This window comes from Polyodon spathula, chromosome 12 (genome assembly GCF_017654505.1).
Source record: "Polyodon spathula isolate WHYD16114869_AA chromosome 12, ASM1765450v1, whole genome shotgun sequence".
NCBI lineage: Eukaryota > Metazoa > Chordata > Actinopteri > Acipenseriformes > Polyodontidae > Polyodon > Polyodon spathula.
The window spans coordinates 34,019,003-34,034,371 of NC_054545.1; the positions used below are offsets into that span (position 1 = coordinate 34,019,003).

At 37.4% G+C, this 15,369-nt stretch overlaps 1 pseudogene; it reads left to right on the forward strand.

Annotated features, from left to right (window-relative positions):
* Positions 1 to 35: 35 nt before the first annotated feature.
* LOC121324874 lies at positions 36 to 14,768 on the forward strand (annotated as a pseudogene).
* Positions 14,769 to 15,369: the final 601 nt, after the last annotated feature.

Sequence of the window (15,369 nt, forward strand, 5' to 3'; positions counted from 1 at the left end):
TTGAATGATCTGTCCTGTTTGCTTTCCTAATTACCATGGGTGAAAGTAAACACGCAGAGCTGTGCATAACAAGCCGGTAAACACAAAAGCTGGAGAAGTACGTATTAGTACAGTGTATACCGTTGTATGTATGAAGAAGCGCAATGAACTTGCAAAGCAGAAAAATACACAAATTACAGTAATATATAAGAAAATATTGTGGCATCAATAATCACTTTATTTCCAAACACAATATATTTTATCAGCTACCTCCTGGCGTGAAATTGGATAGGTGGGGCATTTGTACTCCATGTTTACACTAATGATTGATTTTCATTACATGAGAGTAGCTGATTTGAACTCGGCTCTCGCCAAGATAAGCACCAACTAAGACCTAGCTTTACAGTAAACTAATGTGATCCATCTGCATCTCATTTACGTTGCTTTCTATCTGATGATGTAGATATCCTTCTGTCTGGTGTTGATGGCTGAAAAGTAATGCTGGCTCCAGGGATCAGCTTATTTTGCCGCCCCAGCACATCAGCACACACAATGGCTGCGATGCTGGCTCCGGGGATCAACCACAATGCGATCTCCCCAACGCATCAGCATGACAACCATCTGGATTGAGCTAAGTAGGCACCTTCCATCCTCTGTGTTTTGTCAACTAGCCCACAACACCTCAAGAAGGCTCGACAGTGATTCTGGCATCCCAGCATCACCCCCCTCCGTTCCCCACTCAACTCAGCCCAGCTTACTTACCTGTACATCAGCGTTGCTTTCTACCTATTGTGCTTGAGTTTGTGGTGGCAATCTCAGTTGGGAAAATAGGCCATTGACCAACATTTGCCAGCATTTTCCAGTCTCCAGCAGTAGTCCTGGGTGAGGCTTGGTTTTAACACCTTTTTTTGGTGGTTGCTCTCCTGGATGGAGGAATATTGTCTTTTGTGTGTAGTGCTTTGATGGAACTGGTGGCAATTTATTGGTCAGGTTACGCTTATCTTCCAATGCTAAGGCCAAACATCACAGCACCTGGTAATCTGCCCTTGGCTAAGACCCACCTTACATCCTGTCAAAATGTGCCTTAATGTGGCAGGTGATGAACACAAAGGACATGAGGGATCCTCACCTACCCAGAGATTTAGTTCTGTGGTGATGGGAGAACATCATATGTTGATCTGATGAGGAAACTGATCCTGCTGTGTTCCATTGTCCATAGGTCTTGCCAGCTGATCTTGCATTGCTCCACACTCTCCAATCTCATTCATTCTCCCTGCTTGGCCTGAGAAACGGCCTTTACACACCTCATCCTCTCCTCCTGCTTTTGCACCTCATTGACTACCAGTTTCCTCCGTTGAGCTGGGGTTGCCTTGTGCCATGTAGGAAGGAACTAAGACCAAGACCTCCTCTTCCATGCTGAACTTGCCCCATAATATCACAGATTCGAAGGGCAACCTTAGCATCTTTCACAGCTTTCCTTGCCGCCAACTTTCTTCCACTTTTCAACACAGGTGCTGCCTCCCTTACGCATATGTCACTGAGGCAGCGTGGAACTCCCAACCATTTCCTGACTTATGAACTGATTAAAGCTTCCAGCTTCTCAACTGTTATGAAAGAAACCTTGTACACAGTCAGTGGCTACAACAGTCTTGACAGTAGACCAAACTGAAAGCACCTGAGTTTCAGTTTGCCTAGTAAAGCACTACTGTCTATGCTGTTCAACCCTTCCACTACTTGTGGTCTAACTTCTCCTACACGAACTGTGTCCTTTAGCTCCCCGTCGTACCATCTCCCTAGACTTTTCACTGGCTTCTTGGACACTGTTGCATTCGTGCCCATTCAATGTTATTGGATAATTTGCCTGATAACCGATTAGTGCAGGCTAGTGTTGTAGTCATTGTTGTCATGTCATCCATGTTTGCTCAGATTTGTGGTAGCCGCATTCCAGAAGCCAAGTGCTCTCCTCCCATTACCCATTTTGATGCCCTAATAATTACTTCCATTGCCATGGTAAAAGCCATTGGAGAAATGGTACATCCTGCCATTATTCCAACTTCTAGGCATTGCCATGTAGTGCTGAATTCTGAAATAGCTAAGAAATATCTTCAGCAATGCTGACTGCGAAAGCCTGACTGATAATATCATATGCACCAATTCAGAAACCAACGTTTAACAGTCAAAGGCTTGCCTGAAATATCTGCTTTATTGACTTTGAGTCCTGTAGTTTTACATCGTGATTGATTTGCTTGAAATTCTGAATGTATAATTAAACATAATAAGCAATGCTTTGTATTCTATATATTTTTTGGATTATTATTATTACACAAAATGATAATTATTTTAAATTAAATTTTCTGTTAATTCTTACAGAAGAGAACATCAAAACATCTTGTGAAAAATCTGTGAGAATCTGCTTTAGGTTCTAAAAAAGGGGTAAGAATCCTTGTTCTATCCGGGTTAAAGGGTGTGCAATAATAAGTAGACCCTTTCTGCTGCTGCGCATAGGCAACTACAGTGCATGTGGTTTAAGGCGAGGTCTTATTTCCAGTAGCACAGTGACCAGATAGAGAAAGGAAAGTACTGTATGTACATCAGTGATGTAAGATATACTGTAGGTTTCACCTGAGGCAAATACAACACAATGATAAACAACTAAGCAAGTAGGGACATGGTATGAGAATCTGAGGCTATTATATGTATTACAACTTTCATCAAGTTCTCAACATAGATTTCACAATAAGAATGCCAGCCTTTTATAGTGTGCAAGGCACACAGGTAATTATTGTACGCTGTCATTAAGCATTATCACCAGTTATATTCAGCCATGTAGCTCCTAAACACATCTTAAGACTGGCTGGGTTCAATTTTTGACCATCTATTTATCAACCCGCAATTATAATATCAGAGCAGAACACTACAATTGCTTCAAACAGCCCTTTGCTGTTACTGTGTTTTAGTGAAATATATCATTTTAAAATGTAACATAACTGTAAGATATATGCACATATATGCACCTATAAAACATAACAAAGTGAAGTGGCGCTTGTTTTATATGTGCTATTTTGTAAGTTCCAATCACATTCCAGAATGCGTCTTATTATGATCAACTTTGAACACTGGTCATTGCTATGGTAACTAGAATTTCCTTCTGTAACATCCATTGTATCTGACACACACCTCTAGAGTACAATAATATAAGCGTATAGAGGGGAAAGAATGAAGGTATTCCAGCTGAAAACTTGTGAAGAATACAATGAAGACAAATGTGTTAATACAGAGAACAGATGTTAGAAACATTCTGGAAAAACCTGAAATCTAAAAACTGTTTATAGAGATTAAATATGTTTACATGGTTTATATAGGAATTATGTAAATCATATTGAGATTAGTATAGCAGGGTTCATTAAGCATTCAGACAATCTAGCTAAGATTAGGTTCTACTTTAACACTATTTCACTATATTTTACCCATTTCCTGGTTTGACAGCTATGTTAAAACACACCATATAATATTATGCTGATCTTATTTTATTAACCCAGAGGAAATAAATACACATTTCATGACAATAATAATACAAAAGGGACTATCCCTTAAAAGTGAATGTACACACCTAGAACCTTGCAGTGAGTGATCAGGTTTGATGCAGATGTTAAAACCAAAGCTCCTATATCTCAGTAGCATGACAGGATTGTACACAATACAATCTAAAGGTTTATTTACAGTAAGATTTGTCTAAGTGCCGAGATCACTGTAAGTTTTCAGAACACATTGGCCTGAGCCATAACATCTTAAACCCCTTTCACACTGGCACTCCTACCCAACCCTGGTTCTAGCTACCCAGGTCACAATCTTGCGTAGTGTGTACCAAGTCGTACCTGGGTTGACTCGGCTTGCAACGACCCACCAGACAAAATGCTTGATGGCAGTTTGCGAGCCGACGAAATATCAAACAGCCACGCCTGCGTGAAGGTTTTACTTCTGCAAGAAACATTTCAGTTTTTTCTCTTTAGCCATATGTTTGTTGCTGGAGCCGGATTGCAGCCGGGATGAAGAAACATTTGCTCTAGTCAACATCTGGGCTGACGGTTCAATCTGGAAAAGCTTGGATGGAAGCGTCAGTAACAAGCTGCTTCACATGATACTGGGTCCTGACCAGGTAGAGCATGCCAGTGTTAAAGGTGCATAAAATGCTGATCTCATCAAATCTCAAAAGTGAAGCAGGTTTGGCCTAGTCAGTACATATAGATATCAGAAATTATATAACACTAACTTCTATAGCCCTTTACACACCAAGCAATTTTTTCCTATTGTTGCCAAATTGCCTTTCCCCTATAAAAAACACATTTCTGAATGTCCTAGAAGCATGTTATTTATACAAAATTTAAAGCACAAATTTGTAATTTCATATTATGTTGGAATCTGGAATAAAAAGTGCTTCTTAGACTCTCACAAATGAGAAAATGTGAAGGAAAAAAAACACATTTACAAAAATGATCAGTTTTTTGTAAAATAAACCATGAAAACATGTATATTGAAATTTTTTGAGAAGTTTATATGATAGTCCTATCTACATGTTGGGAAGTTCCACACAAAATTTCAGCCCAGTAGCTCCAAAAATGACTAGAACACCAGAATACGAACATTGTTTGCAATTTCGGATTTTTATTGGCAAAATTGGATTTTTTTTTTTTTTTTTTTTTATGTGCGCACAGCTCTAAAATTCTTATTTGGCTGAGAATCGCATCGAATTTGGTCTTGAATTGAAGCCTGACTCATCGCTGACAGACGTTCCTGGTCGGAGCTACAAAGCAAAAGGCAAGTGGCCCGCTGGCGGGCAAAATTCCATATACCGGAGTTTAAAGGGACAGGAAAAGGTGGATTCAGATTTTTAAAGGTGACTGCAATATGTACTAGGGTTTATTCCTTAGCCATTGTAGTACCCATTGTGTCCCCAACTGATCTCACACACCTTTAGTTTAATTTTCCACTTTGGTCTAATTGCCCGTACAGTATATAGCTTTATTAGTGGAAAATATACAATATTTTTTACTCCCTCCATTGTATATTCTTTTCATGCCAAGTGGTGTCAACAAAGTGTACAAGAAAGGCAGCATAAGGCACAGATGTCTGCCCAGGGTTCATACTGTGAGTCAGGGACAGGGTGGTAAGGCAACACAAGCTATTGATTCCCTGCACCTGCATTTTGGATCTTATCCTAGTTTGGATATAAACAAATAGCAGCTGTCAGATGGTAAGCACTTTAGCGAGCTCCATCGTTTCAAAGCAATGGTAAATGACATCTTCAATCACAACTGCAGTTATCGTTCTGTCATGCAATTCTCAGTCTGAAGAAAAGTTCTTTCTTGTGCTTTTGTGAAGACTATATTTCTTCTTATAGCAATTTAGGCACGATAATCTGGTGAATCTGGTGGAGGTGTTCAGACAGAAGAGGCGTTTGTTTCTGGTCTTCGAGTTCATTGACCACACTATTCTAGAGGAACTGGAGCACTATCCTAATGGGCTGGAGGGTAAATAGCTCAGGAAACATCTCTTCCAGATCATACGGGCAACAGAGTATCTTCACAGCAACAATGTGAGGGCAGGTTCTCCAAAGCAGAGTGCTGTATAAACAAGGCTGGCGTAAAGTCAGTTTGAGTTTATATACCCACCCATGCTGTAGCTTATCAAGCTGACAGTGGAATTTGGCTATTTAGCAAAGATATACCCCAAGCCAAGTGGTGTTATACTATATATTTAAATATATATTGAATATATTTTGAAATTATATTGAAATCGGGATATCAAACCGGAGAACATCTTGGTCTCAGAGTCTGGCATCGTGAAGCTCTGTGATTTTGGTTTTGCCCGGACGCTGGAGGTCACTAGAGAGCCATTCACAGAATAAGTGGCCACTCGATGGTACCGGGCACCAGAGTTATTGGTGGGCGACAAAAAGTACAGCAAGTATGTAACATTTCTTTGAGTTGTTCTGATGTAGGTATACGAAATAATCTCTCACCTGAATAGAAAATACAAGCTGGTCAATGTGAAAAAATCTGATGTTCCAGTATTTGAAATACATAAAGCACACAGAGAACAGAACTGGGAACCAGTGAAGATATTGAAATAAAAGTAGTTAAATCATCTGACTGCTTGCCTTAATGCTCTTTATCCACTTTATGCAAGGAGATACAATACCGTTTGGCAAACATTGAAAAACAACTTTTTTTGTATAAACTTGAAAGAAGTGTGTCTACTTGACTGCAGTCTTTCTTACTTCATTTCAAAATGCACTTCTGGCTGTTTAAAGTTATGAAGGGTGAATTATGTAAAAACACAACAAAAACTCACCAAGCTATAATCTTTTTAAGTGCTTTCTATATCTTAGACCTGTAGACATCTGGGCCATAGGGTGCTTGGCAATGGAGATGACCACAAGCATCGCCTTCTTAACAGGAATCCCTGACCTCGATCAGCTGCATAAAATTGTAATCAAAGTAGATGAGTACAAAATGACAGCTGAACACTTTAGATTTTCAGTGGTTTGTAAAAGGAGTGAACCCATAATACAACAACCTAGTTAGACTAAAGCAACAAGCCACAAAAGATGCTATATCTACAAAAGGGGGCAAGTTATATACAAAAAAGAGCCATCTCTGTAAAGAACATTGAAGTGGCAAACTTGCCTCCACCCCACCCCCAATTTGTGGGGACCAAGTTTGCCTGAGTTGTGTATACCGTTTTCTTCCATACTTCGTCCCGGCTGTGCAGAAGTAACTAAAGTGACTCGCATTTTGTAATATTCTCCCTGCCTCCTAGGATATAAATGCTATTGGTAGTACTGTGCACATTATTGTATTTATTCAATCATTCCCCTTGTTGTATCTATGTGGACATAATGTGCCAGCACGTTTCAAATGTGCAAACAGTTCCCATTTGGTTTGGGAATCTTATCAGCATGTTCTTTTTCACTGGATGAACAAACTGGAACATCTTACAGTATTTGTTTAGAAGCTGTGCATTTGTTTTTCATTGAAATACACTCACAGGGTACTCCAGCTGTATCTAATGTATGATAGAATGAAGAGTAATGATGAAATGCCTTCTTCCTAGACTCCCCCTGAGGACATTTGTATTCTAGCATTTCAATTCTGATCTACATTTAACAGGACTGGTTAATCTCACTGAATCACATCAACCACCTATTGTCAGGTGTTATTCTAGTTGAGGCAATCCAGAAGGGCTGCCGCTGTTGTAAAATACACAAATAAAATCCAGGAGTGTCTTATTCTAGCAGGTATAGGCTCATCGATTCAACCCCTAACCCACTGTGCCACTTGGCTGTTCCACTGCTAGATTTCAACAAACAGGAATTACGTTTCAAGACTCTAGTTCAAGCAAACTCGTTTCCTTTTTAAAATCACACCTTAGCAGTTATTTAAAATCGTAATTGTTCATACGTCCTACCTCAGCAGTTCATTAAACCGGAACAGATTTGTTTTTAATGGTAAATCTTTTTGTGTAGTTGGTTTCCAGTTCATTAATCCTAATGGCTCCCACTAAATCCTAGCCTAGAGCCTCTCTGTTTTCCAGTCTGTCCCTGCGCTCTGGCGCCTCTTCTGTAAAGCGCCTTGAGAAGTCATGGCAACCTGTCAGTAAAATCCTGTGCTATCAATGCTGGCTGAGCAGTAATGTAAAGCGTGAGATACATCTTTTTGCTTATCTGTCTGCTGCTGTAGATATGTCGCTTGTGGATACTCTCTGAGATAATCTTCTGAGAGAATTGGAGTTGTCCTATCTTCCATGTAACAGGCATATGCAGTCAGCAAATATGCCTGGCTTTGACCCCTAATGTACATAATGCCAATTTATGTTACATTGGAATACTTTTGTCAAATATACTCTGCACTGTTAAGTAGCACCTCTCCTGAGGTCATCTCTTGTAGCAAGTTGGGCAATTGCTTGTAGCTTCTCTGTCTAACCTCTTAGAAACTATTAAATAGAGCTTGCAGTGTTGGGATCACCTGGTCTGATGATGTTAGCCCAGCTCATCCCTTAGACCCAGTTGGACTGGATTCTGTCTTTGGCAGACAAAGGTTAAATGATGATGATGATGATGATGATGATGATGATGATGATGATGATGATGATGATGATGATGATGATGATTCAGGCCTCTGCACAGTATTTACTTACTAATGCTTGATGTTATAGGGCCCTTGACTCTTCATCAACAGGAGCTTTACTTTCAAAATCCAGAATTTGCAGTGGCCAGACTTCCAGAAGTTTACTACCCTAGCAGTGCCAGAAAAAAATTCCCCAAACTGAACCATGTGCTAGCAGAACTGGTGCATGTAAGCTAGCATTTCTAATGAATAGTAAAAATCTGGAGGCTGCTCAAAGCTAGATATGCTCCCCTTGTAACAATTGTTTGCTGAATCTCTTTGAAGTGCTTTTAAAAGGGTTTGGCTGTACGTATACAAAACACAACACGTTACAATGAAAATAGCTTAATAGAATCACTGGGTATGGGAATCGACGGCATATTATTGAAGAACTGCTGTGTGTGATCAAAATGGCGGTGTGCAAACATGATCCCGTTCAGATGGTTTTTGTTGGAGTTGTTGGGGTTTGAAATGAGCGCCTTGTATATATCGCTCTTCCCCTTTTGAGCGTTTCATTTTTTCCAAAGTTGTTTGCAGATTGATCCCATTGACAGGACTTCCTGCATTCAGATACTCAACCATCGCTATTTCACAAATGACTGATTTGCTGAGAAGTAGTATTGCTTGTTTATTTATTTATATTCAAACTAAGACAGATTATATACAAGTAAAACTTGAACTCCAAACGATTGTATTTACACAGTAAATGATTTTTTTTTGCGGAATAACCTGGCTTTGTGAACACCAAGAAAGCATAATATTAGGATTAAAAACAATGAATGATGAATGTTTTTATTATTATTATTATTATTATTATTATTATATTATTATTATTATTATTATTATTATTATTATTATCTAAAATATATATAATTTCTCAATCTGAATGTTAAGCTGACAAATAGCAATTTTTTTTTTACCGTGTTGAAAAACACATCTTTTTAGACATCGTTATTTATCTATTGCACTTTTGAGATTTTAAACCATTGTACATAAAAGTGATGTGTCCCTGGCACTTTTGGGAAATGTAAACAATCCTGGCAGAAAACACAGCATGCTTCCTGACAAAATATGAGTAAAATTCCAGTTTTAAATGCAAGATACTGCATGCCAACAGATATGTTCTAGAACTCCAGGTTCTGATTAGAAAGGAAACTAAAGATAACTCCATTCTGAGGCCAAGGACTATTGCACAAGAGAAGGCACAGCTGGATGAGCACCTACCAGCCACCATCAAGCAAAGCAATACAAACAAGGAAAGGTTAGAACTGAGCAGTATTTAGCACCAGAATATGGTATTACTTAGCAGCTGACACAGACCCTGTTTAATGCATTTATGTCCCATAAATCCATTAGTCATGTTTCAATTGCTTTACCAGACAGTAACCTAAAGGAATTGATATATTTATCTGTCTTAAAAGAAAATCTAATGATTTAAATGGGAGCCCAGATACAGACCCCAAGCTGGTGGTGACAGGATTTAGATTGCACTGAGAGAGTGTTGCTGTAACGTTAAAATGTGTCCACTGAGCTATTTTATCCTGATCACAGTATGCACATGATTTACGTGAAATCACAGAAACATTTTTAACATATATGTCTGGTACATACACTATGTAATAGCTGAATATGCAAAATTAGAACCATTAGTAAAACCAATAATCAAATCACCACGACTTGCATCCACTTTATGCACATGTACAGTATGTTTGACAGACAGACAAGACAGCCATCTCTTTTCTAGATATATTTTAGATAAGTGTAAAATACAGACTGATCAACTGATATCTCTCCACTGTATCACCAAAAAAAAAAAAAAAAACCTAGAGAGAATGTCTTTCAATAAAAAATGAATTCCAGGTCTTTAATATTACAATAACAGATTATGTAACAGCAGCAGATTTTGCTTTCCTCCTACAGCCCAGTGGACATTCCATCCCTATATAGCTCACGATCCTCCTCAGAAAGCCCCGTAGCAAACACAGAGAGGGTCACTTCCCCTGCCCAGGCCGGTCTGCAGGCACCGGCCCCTCTGATTATGCCACCCATTCACTCCAACATTGGCCTTCTAGCTGCTGCAGCTTCCAGCCTGGACACCAATGCGCCTCAGTGAGAATTTCACACACTTCAACACATTCTGAACAATCAGGGAACTGAGCTCACATTTTGTAGTTGTTTTTTTTTTTGTTTTTTTCCCCCAATCCATTCCAGTCCGGGACCTTGTTCCAGCCACCCTCCTAATAATTTAATTGAGTATCACAGAGAGCCTTTTTTTAACAACTACAGTAGATCTTTGATTTATAATTGGGTCTGATTGGAAAAAGTTCCGGACTGGAACTGACTGAAAGAGCCTCAGGAGTATCTCTAGTGTATACTGTTGAAGCATTATTGACTTGATCTGAGAGTAAAGAGACTCTTATTCTGTGTATAGAGAGTTGGAGCTCTTATTTAACACTGTCTTATTGTAAACTGAAGTTTCAGACTAGCTGCTCTGTCTCAATTATATCCTGTATCCTGACACATCAAGAATATAGTTCATTAAAGGGACATTTTAAAATACCAAAACAAAACTCTTTCAACTTCAAGGAAAATAAATGTGAATGGGTCAGCTGTTGCTAGGTGCAGTTAGTCGCATATAACCACATTTTCCATGAAAGAAAAATACTCCACCTCATTGGTTTCTGGAATTATTGCCAGTGTTTACTTTTTCAAGGTAACTTTAAAATAGAAATCACTGTTAAATGGTATCTTACTTCTCCACGAATTTACTGAATGTGAATTGAGCTGAAGTTTCCATATTTGCTTGTTACTGCCTTCAGATGTCACCACGATAAAGTGAAAGACAAGAGAAAATGCAGTCCTCTGGCGGTATTGGCACAAGAACCAGGCAGCGATCAGCAGGAGGAAGCACTTTCTGCTGCTGCTAAGGTGAGGCCCAAGGTACAGAACTACATATGATACTAGTGTCAGTTAATACTACTAGGTCATCGTCAAAATTATTATGGAGTCGTTTTCTGTCAGCAAATAAGACAGTGTTATGTAAATTTGCTGATAGTATATATATATATATATATATATATTATATATCGATATATATAATATATATATATATATATATATATATATATATCTATATTATATATATATATTCTATTTTTTATTATGATAAGGAACATGAAAAATTGCTTTAACAAAAATTAGAACATATGACAAATATGCTGTATGCTAAACATTTTTAGATGATTTCTGTGTTATTTTTAGATGGCATACGCTGCTATTGTGTCTTTAGTTGACTTAAAATGTAATGGACAGCATGCCTACACAAAAATTCAAAAGCGATATTCTCTTTATAGTTCAAGTTATGTTTGGTTGACTGTTGGAAGGTTTGTATTGAAGTGCTAAATAAATACACGTGTCTTTAGCCCCTCTAGTTCCATTCAAACCAGTTCCATTGTTTTACAGTCAGAGAATGACATACTGCTTTCTTATTAGACCCAGTATGACATATATGGCCCACATGGAGAGCTTCCCTGAGCTTCCCATCTTAGGCCAGCAGATGGAGCTACAGTGTGCAGAAGGTAATGTAAGAACCACTGCTGCTGCTGTCTCTCTAGGTCTTGCTGTTACAGTCCATCGTGTATTAAAGTGTTTGTAGTTGTATCTATCTATCTATCTATCTATCTATCTATCTATCTATCTATATATATATATATATATATATATATATATATATATATATATATATATATATATAGACACACACACACACACACACACACACACACACACACACACACACACACACACACACACATACATATATAGGGTAGTATATAATATATATATATATTATATATATATATATATGATATCTTAACTGTATGCTTTAAAGTCGTTGTCTAAGACATTTGAAGACTTACGATTGCAGGTTCAATTTTCAACCCTTGTAGTGGTGGTCGTAAGAAAGGCATTTCATTGAATAAGATTGGGTGAGATGCAGCTAGTATTGTATGTGGTATGGAGTTAGTAAAGTCACAAGTGATGCCCTATGTTTTACGGAGTGCTATAAATTAGAGTAGTGTAATGCTTCTGGGACACACATTGTAGGTGCTGTTACCTCTTTGGATTAAGCCTTGTTACAGTGGAGTATAATGTTATTATATTCTTTCCTGGAACACTTAACCAAGCAGTGGGGGGTTATATGTCCTTGATTTAGACCTCAAAGTTACATACCACAAAAGCACATCAAGACACATTGGGCAGTGCAGGGGGCTTGTGCTCTCATATGAATTGTTTGCTTCTCAGTAAAAGAAATCCATGTTACTGCTATATAAGGGACTGTAGTTTCCAGCCCAAGGACCCAATAATTATAAATTAACACAAAACTACAGCTTCATACTAGTTTTGTTCTGTTATAATAGTTTTATTTATGCCTTCAGACATTGTAAAATTTTGCCAAACAAATAATTTACAGTAAACAGCCCAGTTGTCAGTACCACAGAAAACAACAGCACAAATAACCTTTACAAAATTAATAATCCATGCATATTTTCATAAAAAACCATGAGAAGTGCTTTCATTGTCAATTCCATGAAATCACACTTAAGTATTTGGATGATTTCATTGCTCTCACAGTGATGAAGCACACCAAGCAGTCATTTGATTGCATTGTCATTTAATTTCCACTTGTAACTGTAACTTCATTGTTGGTATAGAATGTTGATGTAGAATGGTGTGACATCTACACGTGTTGCTAGGGATATCATTAGGGATTATATTACCACACACACCTAACTACCCCCTATAGTATGCATTCAGGTCTCTGCTGTGAAACAAATACCTGGCACCGCTGTAGCAGTCAGTAGATCACTTCTTACATACACATCTTTTGATTATGTGACTTTAGGAAATATAAAATAGAAGGATGCTTTTATTTATTTATTTATAGCTGTAAGAGATATGCTACATAAAATAAAATATATCAAAATAAACAGTGTACAATTATTAAGCTTGTTCGTCATCATATTAATCACCAGACATTTAAAAATAATTTGCTGAAGTGATTTGGTTGATCCATTCTTATTTTATCATGTAAGGGATTTTTAATTTTTTTTTTTATTCATGTAACTGGAATGAGAAAACCTTTATAAGAGTGTATAATAACCTCAAAGGCCCCAGTAATTCAATATTTGTATCCTTCAGTTTAGATATTTTTTTGAAGTGCTAATAATTGCCAAGCCTTTGATGTAGTACTTTATTCATTTACTGGTATTCTTAACTTAGATGAAACAATACTTACTTTTATGGGGAGAAAAAAGTCCAACAGTGAGTGCTCCAATTAAATTGGCTTCACCAGTAATCATAATTTATAGTGTTTATTGTTTTAGTGTGGTGTATTTGATATCACTCATTTTAAATCTAATTTCCACCAGTGACCTAACATTGATCATCTTCAGCACAAATGAGAAGAGAATGTCTTATTAACAGTAATAAATATCCTGGAAACACAGTAGCAACAAAACAGATTGACAGGATTATAAGTGTGCAGAATTAGCTGATTATCTTGGCATCTCATTTTTACATTCAGAATTAGCTGATAATTTTGGCATCTCATTTTTACATACTGCACGTCCATGTGAAGATGCAAGCAGGCATTAAAATAGAACAGCTGTATCAACAGCAGCAATATCCAGATCTCATTTCACCAATGTGGTTTGGTGAGCCAACATTGTGTTAAAATCTGACTAAAATTGACATGAGAGTCGCAGTTATATATTAACATCCTTTCTTATACCTACTTTAAAAGCAACCTTCTAGCAAACAGACCCGTTTTCTTCATGCTCAATAAAGTTTGTCCACTCCAGTGTTTGTACTTGTGCCATCTGTTTGATCTGCAGATCACCTGCCCTTAACCAGTCTGTGAAGGCACAATCACTGTGTTATTATGTCAAATTACACAGTGATTATGCACATGATTATGTAACCAGGGTACTCAGTCTTGGCCAAGGCCAACAACAGAGAGAAATAAAAAAAAGTGTAGCGTCTGCAAAACCTTCTAAATTGAATATACCTTTCTGTATTACTGCCACACCAGTTAAACAGATTAAAAGTCTAAGGAAGGAGTCAAGGAAACCAGAAGAGTCCAAAATCAATTCTCTTGTACCATTTGGAGAAAATCATGGGTATTGTTTGGTCTTTTTTTAGATTGCTTATATTCTAACTAGTGGTCTTCTTAATAAACACATACTACTTTAATCTACCACCAAACATTTAAAAAAATTCCAAGGACAACTATAGTTGTCAGTAAACACAGGAAAGGAGGTATAATTATGTTGCTCCATGAAACAACACTTACTGGGAAGTTAGCTGTAAATAAACTATAATCAAGGCAGAATACTAGAGATCTAGTTGGAAAGGATCTGCGGTTAAAATGATTCAGATGAGGCTTGTGACATCACAAACCACAGGTCACACATGGTGGGGTGAAATTGTGTTTATTTTTTATTGAATCTACTTTTCTTTAGGGAATTTAACCCAAGCCCACTAAGCTGCTGTTTGCTTGTGTTTCAGATTTCAGGAGATTCAACGAGTCTGCCTAACAAGACCTGCTTGACTCCCAAATAAGTCTCAGAGAATATACTATACTCATCAAAATGGGCAATTTACTTTGGCATGCATTTTACATTGAGGACCAACCTTTTTTTTTTCTTTTAACGTTCTAATAACACGCAAATACATCATGTTGGTTCTTCATTGTACAATAAAGCCTGCGGGATTTTTTTCAGTCATCATAGCATAACCGGTCAGTGATGTGCTGGAGATTTAATAATGTAAACAAATAAACTTCTTAGTGTTTATATCTATTGTGTAAATACTTTGTTCTTTTTAATAATAATAATAATAATAATAATAATAATAATAATAATAATAATAATAATAATAATAATAACATGAATACATTATGGGTGTAAAGTAATGGTGTAGCCCTTTACCTTTCACAGAATTTAGAGAGCATAAAATATTGTGTTTTTTAATGAATTTGACTTACTTTTTATAAACCCAGTGGAATGAAAATGAGTTGATGGAATTATTTCCAAATACCTTTACACAGGGCATGAAATTTTCTGTAGCTGTTTGGCTTTGCTGTGCAAGGAGGCTGAGTGGTCTGGTGGTTAAAAAAAAAAAGGGGGGGTGCTTGTAACCAGGAGGTCCCCGTTTCAAATCC